This window comes from Aquarana catesbeiana, linkage group LG01 (genome assembly GCF_042186555.1).
Source record: "Aquarana catesbeiana isolate 2022-GZ linkage group LG01, ASM4218655v1, whole genome shotgun sequence".
Classification (NCBI taxonomy): Eukaryota; Metazoa; Chordata; class Amphibia; order Anura; family Ranidae; genus Aquarana; species Aquarana catesbeiana.
This window is the reverse complement of record NC_133324.1, coordinates 506,583,054-506,592,122: the sequence shown is the minus strand read 5'-3', so window position 1 is coordinate 506,592,122 and position 9,069 is coordinate 506,583,054. Positions and strand designations below refer to the sequence as shown.

Below are 9,069 nucleotides of genomic sequence, written 5' to 3'. Positions count from 1 at the left end.
GAAAAATTCACTAAATGTGGGGATACCAGCAATTGTCGCTGCTATATCCCCTGTGAATGAAAGTTTGACTTGTCCGATAGACAATGCTTAGGGATCCAACGAATAAAAAGTTGGAAATTCCCCTTAAAAAAACAAAAAAAAAACACTTTTTGTTCTGATGTCTCAACCTGCGCTAGCAGCAATTGGTATATGTCAATCCTTAAGAGACCAGTCTGAACAGGTGCTCAAGGTTATTAGGCCAAGATTTAGCTGAGTTACCAGCGGCATTATGTTTGGCAATAGACGCCATGAGAGGTTTTATTCTTCAAGCCTCGCGCCTTACACTTAGGCTTGTGCATAAGCATAGAATCTTATGGTTGAAAAATTGGTCAGCCGAAGCATCATGCAAAGCTCCTGGCTAGTTTTCCTTTTTACGGTGAACAGCTGTTTAGGGGTGGTTTGGATAAAGTATCCTTTTGCTAGTTGGAAGAGGAGTAAACGTATTTCATTTAAACAAGCTCCTTCTCCAGTGCCAGGAGCATCTGCTTCCAGGCAGTCACGACAGCCTCCGCTGTCAAGTTCAAGAAGGAAACTGAAGCCTCCTTATTAGGGGGCACCCCCGCTCACGCAAGTGGGGGGGTGGAAGACTTCCGCAGTTCTCAAGGGTCTGGCAGGAAGAGTGTCGGAGCCAACGACCACATTACCCTGAAAGCGCCGGATCTCGTCTGATCTCAGAGGCTAAGCAGGGTCGGGCCTGGTCAGTACCTGGATAGGAGACCACCTAGGAGTGCCAGGTGCCGTAGGCTGCAGATGGTTGACTTCCTCAATAACTCTAGGGTACAAACTTGAGTTCCGAAGGTCCCCATCTCCTCGTTTTCTCAGACTCCAGAGGAAAAGAAGTCTCTCTTTCAAGCATTGGACCATCTTTTGTCTCAAAAGATTGATCTTAAAGGTTCCCATGCAAGAGCAGGGATTGGGGTTTTATTTTAACCTTTTCACGGTACCAAAACCAAATGAGTATGCAAGACCCATTCTAGATCTCAAATATCTAAACCGGTTCTGAATATCCGCTCTTTCCACATGGAGTCAATCTGATCAGTGGTCTCCGTCCTACAAGGTGAAGAACTTCTGGCGTTGATAGACATCAGGGATGCATACCTCCATGTACCTATATTTCCCGCTCACCAGAAATATCTATATTTCGAGGTAGAAAATCTTCTTTTTCAGTTTTTAGCTCTGCCTTTCGGTCTAGCTACTGCACCTTGAGTATTTACAAAGGTCTGGCCACCTCCTGTAGCCGGATTAAGGCCCCAAGGTATAATGATTATAGCTTACCTAGACGATCTGCTCTTGATAGACCAGTCGGTAGCCCACTTAGACCAAAGTATGATCTACAGTTAACTACCTGAAATACCAAGGTCAGATTCTCAAACTAGAGAAATCCTCCTTAAAAAACTATCAAGGAGATTGGAATACTTGGGTCTGATTATTGATACAGCCCAGGAAAAGGTATTCTTGCCCCAGGCATAGATCAGTGCCATAAAGGAACTGATTCAGATGGTCATAGCAAAGAATAATCCTTCTATTCGACTTTGCATGAGGTTGTTGGGAAAGATGGTGGCTTCATTCAAGGCCGTTACTTATGCTCAGTTTCATTGAGGCTGCTGCAAAACAGTATTTTGTCGGCTTGGAACAAGTAGGTCCAAGCTCTAGATTTATCAATGTGTCTGTCTCGAGGGTGTACCAGAGCCTCAGTTGGTGGTTGATAACCAAGAATCTGCAGAAGGGAAAATATTTCCTACCACCTACCTGGAAGGTAACAGCAGATGCCAGCCTTTTTGAGTTGGTGAGCAGTCCGGGAAGAAGCGACTGTCCAAGGGAAATAGTCCAGATCAAAAATGCCCATCAACATTCTAGAGAACCGGGCAGAGCGATTCGCCCTGAGGGCCTGGATGTTCAGGTTACAGAATTATCCTATCAGGATCAAATCCGACAATACCACAGCAGTGGGCTATATCAATCGCCAAGGGGGCATGACAAGTCGTGCGGCCCAGAAAGAGGTGAATTATATCTTAACTTCTGGGAATAGAAGGAATAGAAGATTGGCAGGCAGACACTTGAGTCGCCAGCAGTTGTTCCCGGGACAATGATCTCTTCACCCCGATATCTTCCTGGCAGTATGCCGAAGATGGGGGATCCCAGATGTAGATCTGTTTGCGTCCAGGTTCAACAAGAAAATCGACAACTTTGTGTCAAGAACAAGGGATCAGCTAGCATGCGGAACAGATGCCTTGGTGTTCCTGTGGAATCAGTTCTCACTGATTTATGCATTTCCTCCTATTCTGCTGCTTCCACGACTGCTTCGCAGGATCAAGCAGGAAGGGAAATCTGTGATTCTTGTGGCCCCCAGGCATGACCCAGAAGATCTTGGTATGCAGAGATCATAAAGATGGTGGTAGGGGATTCATGGATCCTACCATCACGTCCAGACCTTCTCTCGCAAGGTCCAGTAGGCCATCCTACTTTATAAACGCTAAATTTAACGGTTTAGCTATTGAGACCCATATTCTGAAGAAGCGTGGACTGTCAGGTCCAGTGGTATTTACCTCGGTTAATGCAGAGAAGCTGGCTTCCAGAATCATAGATTATAGAGTCTCAAAAGCATATGTCTCCTGGTGTGAATCCAGGGGTTGGCACCCCAGGAAGTATGTCATAGATAGAATCCTTGACTTTCTGTAGATGGGGTTAGAAATAAAGCTGGCCTTGCATACTATCAAAGGCCAGGTTTCGGCCTTGTTGGTATTATTTCAACAACCAATTGCTTCGCATTCTTTGGTTTGTAGCTTATTCGGGGGGGTAACGCGGCCTAATCCTCCGGTTAAGTCAACCCTGAACCTTGGGACTTGAATTTAGTTCTGTCTGCATTGCTGAAACAGCCTTTTTGAGCCGATACAGCATATTCCCTTTGTCCTTTTGACAAGGAACCAAATTTTCTGGTAACCATATCTTCTGCAAGAAGGGTATCAGAGTTGGCTGCTCTTTCTTGTAAGAGCCATATTTGATTATTCACAAGGATAAGGTAGTATTGCGCCCTCATCCTAAATTTCTACTGAAGGTAGTGTCTAGTTTTATCCGAACTAGGATATTGTTCTACCTTCATTTTTTCCAGAACCCAGAGGGAAAATTACTACATTCTCTTGATGTTGTGAGAGCACTCAAGGTCTACTTAAAGGTGACTGCTCAGATTCGAAAAACTGATGTTTTGTTGTGTTGCCTGAAGGTCCTAGAAAAAGGACAGGCAGCATCGAAATCTACTATTTATAAATAGATTCAGCAAGTATATGTTCAGGCTTAATGAGGAGGATTCCACCCTCTCAAATAAAAAGTGCACTCCAATAGGACTGTTATGGGGCGTACACACGGTCGGACTTTTCGTCTACAAAAGTCCGACAGCCTGTCCGACAGACTTCCGGCGGACTTTCGGCGGACTTGCAGCAGACTTTCTAACGAACGGACTTGCCTACACACGACCACACAAAAGTCCGACGGATTCGTACGTGATGACGTACACCGGACTAAAATAAGGAAGTTCATAGCCAGTAGCCAATAGCTGCCCTAGCGTGGGTTTTTGTCCGTCGGACTAGCACACAGACGAGCGGATTTCGGGGTCCGTCGTAGTTACGACGTAAAGATTTGAAGCATGTTTCAAATCTAAAGTCCGTCGGATTTGAGGCTGAAAAAGTCTGCTGAAAGTCCGGAGAAGCCCACACACGATCGGATTACCAGCCAGCTTTAGTCCGTCAGCGTCCGTTGGACTTTTGTAGACGAAAAGTCCGACCGTGTGTACGCCCCATTAGTGCTTTGTGGGAGTGCATCACCAAACTTCCATGGTTCAAATCTGCAAGGCCTCAACTTGATCTTCAGTCCATACATTTACCAGATTTTATCAGGTGAATGTAAAAAGACATGAGGATATTGCCTTTGGGCGTAGTGTGCTGCAGGCAGCAGTATAACTCCTCTAGTCTCATGTTGCCCTAATTCTGTTGTGTCTCCCTCCCCTCAGTTGGCATTGCTCTGGGACATCCCACATAGTAATTACTATGGCTCTGTGTCCCGTGATGTACGATTAAAAAAATAGTAACTTTATAACAGCTTACCTGTAAAATCCTTTTCTTTGAAGTACATCACGGGACACAGAGGTCCCTCCCCTCTTTATGGTATACACATGTATTGCTTTGCTACAAAACTGAGGTACTCCCAGTAGTGGGAGGGGTTATATAGAGAGTGGACTTCCTGTCCTAGGGTGTGCCAGTGTCCATCACCTGAAGGTGGCCTATAACCCACATAGTAATTACTATGGCTCTGTGTCCTGTGATGTACTTCAAAGAAAAAGATTTTACAGGTAAGCTGTTATAAAAATACTATTTTTAAAAACGGCTGTTTTTTCAGGAGCAGTGTTTTTTTAATGCTTAAAGTGAAACAATAAAAATGAAATATTCCTTTATATATCGTGCCTGGGGGTGTCTATAGTATGCCTGTAAAGTGGTGTATTTTTCCCGTGTTTAGAACAGTACCATAGCAAAATGACATTTCTAAAGGAAAAATTGTCATTTAAAACTTATCGCAGCTGTAATGAATTGTTGGGTCTCGGCAATATAGATAAAATTCATTGAAAAGAAGGGCATGGGTAACCCCCCCCAGTCCATTACCAGGCCCTTTGGGTCTGGTATGAATATTAAGGGGAACCCTGAACCAAAATTTTTAAAAAAATTGCGTGGGGGTCCCCCCAAAATCCATACCAGGCCCTTCAGGTCTGGTATGGATTTTAAGGGGAACCCTGCACCAAAATAAAAAAATGGTGTAGGGGTCCCCCCAAATCCATACCAGACTCTTATTCGAGCACGCAACCTGGCAGGCCGCAGGAAAAGAGGGGGGGACAAGAGAGCGCCCCCCCCTCCTGAACCGTACCAGGCCACATTTCCTCAACATGGGGAGGGTGCTTTGGGGTCTGACCCCAAAGCACCTTGTCCCCATGTTGATGGAGACAAGGGCCTCATCCCCACAACCCTTGCCCGGTGGTTGTGGGGGTATGTGGGCGGGGGGCTTATCGGAATCTGGAAGCACCCTTTAACAAGGGGTCCCGGCCCCCCCTATGTGAATTGGTAATGGGGTATATTGTACCACTATCATTTCACAAAAAAAGTGTCAAAATTGTAAAAAAAGACAAGAGACAGCTGGAAAAAAGTCCAGCGATATAAATTCACGCAGCAGCTGTCCAAAAAAAAAGGGGGGAGAGAGCTAAAATACACTCTACAGAGCTCAGTGAGGAGATCTCTGAGAGCTGATTGGAGGGAAGGGACATGTCCCCTTCACACAGGAACAGAGCCGAGGCTGTCAATCAGCTGGAGCTCCCTCCCCTGTCACCATTTTTCTCTTGGTGTCAGTAAAAATTGTCAAAAGTGATTCATATTGATAGCAGAGGAAGGAAGCAGCAGAAATGACACTTAGTGCTTCTAAATGAGACAATTAAATGCTATAGAGGGATATGCTTTGTTCATATTCCATGTCTGAGGTTTACAACCACTTTAGAACGGGCAGAGGGTGAGGAAAGATATCCTCAAAAAAGGGGGTCCGTACCCTCCAGAAGAGAGGTGGGAACACACAGTGGAGTACTCCTAAGATAAGCTTTATTGAAAATTTGCACACAAATAAACAATTTGTAAACATTCACAAATGATGGCAAAACAGTTTAAAATGACAACTTTGTCCTAAAAACACACTCCTGGGATACCAGCCATGCCACTTCCATCCATACAAGACACTAAACAGGTTAGAAAAGATGACGCATGAAAAGGGGGTCTAGTGGGGTCCTGGGAAACAACCTACGGGCACTTGCAGCTACATGCTATGTGCCACCTTTAGGACATCCAGGCCCACTGTATACCCTGTGTCTCCAGTATTGGAAAAATCTATAACGAACCTGCAATCATGTACATCTTATACAGACAGTGTAAAAACAGATGACACCTACAAATGGGTCTGTCCGCTGATGTTGGTGCTGCCAGTCACCCGGGTTCCCCTGTTGCAAGCTTAGTGTACATCCTGATGAAACCCACAAGCTAGGTGGGTGAAACGTATTGGTGTAGCGCCACACACACTCCAACCATCCCCAGGCAATCTACTATCTGATTGCCCATATCCAATCACGACAAACAGGAAGTTAAATTCCCGGAAACCAGAAACCGGAAGTAAAACCGGAAGTGAACGGCTGGCTAGCTGGAGATGGATGTACACTAAGTTTGCAACAGGGGAACCCAAGTGACTGGCAGCACCAATATGAGCGGGCAAAAGCTACAAGTGGATGCAGGAGAAAGGCTTCCCCCCACCACGGAAGATGGTGGACAACTATATGTGAGTCCTACCTCCTCGCTGAAGAGGAATATTGCCGTGCCCTGTGCATCTTAGTAAGAGCCTCCCCGCAGACTGGGGTGACACTAGCAGTGTGATTGTGTCACGAATCTATGTACATAGCCTTGAGTTGCACTTTAATACCCAGTGACCACACTTGAATTGCCCCATCACCATTTGCATCATTCATCCCTATGCCATATATCTTGACATTGAATCCCCTCCATTTTGGTTTGGAGCCCTTATGCTGCTGCCCTTTGTTGGGTTTGTTCAGACAGCAGTGGTTTTGAATTGATGAGTACCACAGGAACTTGGATATAACGTCCACTGCTATATTTATATGCTGGTCCGCCACGGACTCCCTCCTTTGCACTTAATAGTGATGACACAGGGCACAGGGCATAAGTGGGCCTTGGATGTCCTCAAGGTAGGCACCTAGCATTCAGTTGCAAGTGCCCCGTGGGTTTCCCAGGAGCCCTTCAGACCTATTTGTAGGTGTCATCTGTTTTTACACTGTCTGGATAAGATGTACATGATTGCAGGTTCGGTATAGATTTTACCACTACTGGAGATATAGGGTATACAGTGGGCCTAGATGTCCTAAAGGTAGGCACATAGCATGTAGCTGCAAGTGCCCTGTAGGTTTCCCAGGACCCCTCTAGACCCCCTTTTCACGTGTCATCTTTACTTACCTGTTTAATGTCTTGTATGGATGGAAGTGGCATGGCTGGTATCCCGGGAGTGTGCTTTTAGAAGGACAACGTTTTCGTTTTAAACTGTTTTGTCATCTTTTGTGAATGTTTACAAATTGTTTATTTGTGTGCAAATTTTCAATAAGCTTATCTTAGGAGTACTCCGCTGTGTGTTCCCACCTCTCTTCTGGAGGGCACGGACCCCCTTTTTTTGAGGATATCTTTCCTCACCCTCTGCCCGTTCTGAATCACATATTGGTCTTCATTGGTGAATTCCATACTCACTTTGGATGAGTTGGAACTCCTACCATTGACCTGGCTAGTTGACACTCTGGCCAAAAGGTCCCTGTCCTTTCCCTTATCCCCATCCCCTTTTTTGTTACAACCACTTTAGGTGTTATAGCAATTTTTTTTAACGAGAGGTCATAGATCTACTTTCAAAAACAGTCTGAGAGCAGCAGAGAATAGGCATGCTGTGCCTGTCCAGGACAGGCTGAGCATGGCTGAGGTCTGACTTCACTTATTTATATGAAATCACCTATTCTTTGAAAAACGAGACACAAAATGATATCATTCTGACAGCAGTTAGGAAGCTTCATTAGAAAAGCCTCTTAACTGCCTCTTAACTTACGGGAAATTTGATCACTTGCATTGTTTGTTCTTAATTGTTAATCACCTTTTTCTGTCGGGTGATGAATTTGTAATTGTAGAGTCTTGCAGATCTCAGGTGCTAAAGAAGCTGCCTACAGTCCATTAAGGCATTAAGTGTTTCAAAGCAAAATGCAAATAGTTTTATCCTGTGATGTCCACTGATATGGAACAAATGATGGATGAGTCTGTTAAGAGAAAAAACGCCAAGCAAAAAGAGAATATGAGAGAAAAAAAGCCCTAAGGCTGAACGCTGCACTATAACTGAATAATATAAACAAAAAAGCTGCTGGCATCCACAAGTCCAGTACAGAAACTTCAAACAGTGCAAATAAGCAACAAAAGATGCAGCACTAATTAAATCATGCATGTAAAAATGAGAATATATATAAAAAATTGGGTGAAAAAATATCAAAGTGAAAAAAGAAAAAGTGAAAAAAAGGAAAACTAAAGCAAGGTCCCATTGAGTGATAAGTTCATAGATAATTAAAAAAGAGTGTACATCTAAATGAGCAAGATGAATTGCAGATAGGTGAACGTGGCAAAAATCTCCAAAGCAAACAAAAGTGCTTCCAATCAGCACCCAAAGTGTATGGAATACCTGCTTACCAGAAAGCGATGACCGCCATAGCAGTCTCGCCCAGCATTAGAGAAGTATGGTCTCCCTCAGCCCTTTATGGATAATCCAGGACTCCCACTGCTGCCAAAAATACTCAGAGGCATAAGCAAAGAGGACTTCGATAGTGTAGTATGTTCGAAAATGGAATTTATTGAAAGATAAATATTGCACTTACAAGAAAAGAAGTCATCAATCGCAAACAGGTAATGTGGATACGACAAGCCGGCGTTGCAGTACAACCCTCGGTCTCACTCTACTTCCTATGTCATACACCCGTCCACCGTCTCGGGAGAAACTAACGTGATGATGTCACCGTCTGAGGCCCCACCCTACGTGTTTCGTCAGCAAAAGGACGTCATCTGGGGATTGGCCAGGATGAAAGTGTCATCACACATGGTGGTTTAAATACTCCTCATCGCCATTTTAACTGATGGCAAAAATGGAAAAAGCGGCTCTGCCATTTTAACTGCTGGCCGCAGATAGGGCGAAATAGTGAAAAAGAAGTAAAAAGAATATATATTGCCATCCAGTCGTAAATATAGTTAGTTTAAGTAAAAGATTTAGGTGAGCGATGGATGGTAGTAAATCAGCTACCTGAAATCTGAAAGACACAGGAAGGAGGGAGACTTCAGGGAATCGCAAACTCCACATAATCAAGAAAATGGATAACATTATATAAATGTCAAACAATATAATATAATACATGATGACTATAATTAAAAT

At 44.2% G+C, this 9,069-nt stretch overlaps 1 pseudogene; it reads left to right on the top strand.

Annotated features, from left to right (window-relative positions):
• The first annotated feature begins 666 nt into the window (after positions 1 to 666).
• Positions 667 to 785, top strand: LOC141124196 (5S ribosomal RNA; annotated as a pseudogene).
• The last annotated feature ends 8,284 nt before the right edge of the window (positions 786 to 9,069 follow it).